Below are 2,115 nucleotides of genomic sequence, written 5' to 3' on the forward strand. Positions count from 1 at the left end.
GTCTACACTTTAAACTCAACACAAATCAAACCAAGCCTGTCTTCACCAGCTCAATTAAGGGCATGGCCATTTTTCAAGGCACAGGCCAAATCCTCAGAGTCCTTCTTGACTCCTCTCTTTCCCTCACACTACAGGTCCAACCCCTCAGCAATTCCCCGGGCTCCCACTCCTGTCACCAGCACCCAGGGCCTGAGCCACTCTCCTCTCTTGTCTAGATTATTGTCATTGCTCAAGTGGCCTCCAAATTACAAACTTTGCCTCCTTAACTCTATTCTTTACTGATCGATTCTTTTAGAACAAAAGCCAGATGTATACCTCCTCAAAAACCCTGGGTAAAAGCTAGAGTTCATTAATGGGCTGAAGTGATTTGGCTCCTTTCTCTCTCTCCTCCTGAGTGTCCTATTACTGTCCCTGCAAGAGTTTAGCCAACTACAAAGTACAGTTTTTTGTTTTATTTATTTTGAGACAGAGTTGCTCTATTGCCCAGGCTAGAATGCAATGGTGTGTTCTCAGCTCACTGCAACCTCCACCTCCTGGGTTCAAATAATTCTCCTGCCTCAGCCTCCCAAGTAGCTGGGGTTATAGGTGCCCACTACCACGCCCCCTTAATTTTGTATGTGTGTGTGTGTGTGTGTGTGTATATGTGTGTGTGTGTGTGTGTGTATATATATATATTTATTTATTTTAGTAGAGATGAGGGGTTTCACCATGTTGCCAAGGTTGGTCTCAAACTCCTGACCTCAAGTGATCCTCCCACCTTGACCTCCCAAAGTTCTGTGATTACAGTTGTTAGCCACCGCGCCGGGCCCAGAGTTTGTACTGGGGCTCCATCACATAGGCATGGGTGATGGCCCAGAAGGAGGAGCTTAGAACCCAGCCTCTGGGTGTGACCTGGAGCGCCACTTCCCTCTGGCAAGACACCTCCAGGGCTTGGTGATCAGCTCCCAGAAGCAGGTATGCAGGTTAGCCCTCTCCCTGGGCAAGGTGAAACCCTTTGCTCTGCCGTCCCCCTGCGGACTGCCTCCTGGATGTTCCCACATCCTTGCTGTTCCCTTCCCTGCAAGGCTTCTCTCCTGTCAGCATCCTGGTCCCAGGGGCCCTCTCTCTGCACACTCAGGACCGCCCCCTTTGTGCTCTCTTTCCCTTGCACTGGTCTGTGTATTTCCCCTTCACTTGGCTATTGTGGTCTCTCCTCCCCTCCCCAGGATGTGAGCAGGGGTTGGGAAGAGGCCTCAGTGTGTTCTCGGCTGGTCGCTGGTGCTGAGAGCGTCACTTGGCAGGATGGCTGAGGATTAACTAAGACCCAAGACGCCAGGCACGGTCCATGCTTAGGAAACACGAGCCTTCCTCCAGGTGCCCAGCTGCTTCCAGGGCAGGATTTCTTGGGAAGAGGCAGGACTGAGGGATAGGAGTAGTGGCTCAGTGAGAGTCCAGAGCTGAGAAAACAGATTTGTACCAGGGAGTTGCCCCACAGTGTTCCCAGGTATTGAAAAACAGCTGCCAGTCAGCTGGCCGTGTAGTTATCCACTCGAAGCCCAACATGGGTGAACAGACCAGGCTGCCTATTCCAGGCATGGGTAGCAGTATGGAACCTATGAAATTGCTGCAGGGTTGGGCCCGTCACAGGCTCTCCAGCCCTGCACAGAATGACAGCATGTGTTGACTGATGAGATGGAGCCAGACCGCCGGAGGGCTGAGACACAGCAGAGGCTGAGGCCTCCCCAGGGGATCCCATCTGACTGGGTGTTACAGGCTGACTGTCTTTCACATGTGACTGCATTTGGAGAGAGAGTATTTAAAGAAAACATTGAGATCATGAGGGTGGGCCTTAATCTATATGACTAGTGTCCTTATAAAAAGAGATTAGGCGGCCAAGTGCGGTGGCTCACGCCTGTAATCCCAGCACTTTGGGAGGCCGAGGCGGGCGGATCATCTGAGATCAGGAGTTCGAGACCATCCTGACTAACATGGTGAAACCCTGTCTCTACTAAAAATACAAAAATTAGCCAGGTGTAGTGTTGGGCACCTATAATCCCAGCTACTTGGGAGGCTGAGGCAGGAGAATCGCTTGAACCTGGGAGGCGGAGGTTGCAGTGAGCTGAGATTGTGCCATTG

This window comes from Colobus angolensis, unplaced genomic scaffold (genome assembly GCF_000951035.1).
Source record: "Colobus angolensis palliatus isolate OR3802 unplaced genomic scaffold, Cang.pa_1.0 Scaffold260, whole genome shotgun sequence".
In the NCBI taxonomy this organism is placed as follows: Eukaryota; Metazoa; Chordata; class Mammalia; order Primates; family Cercopithecidae; genus Colobus; species Colobus angolensis.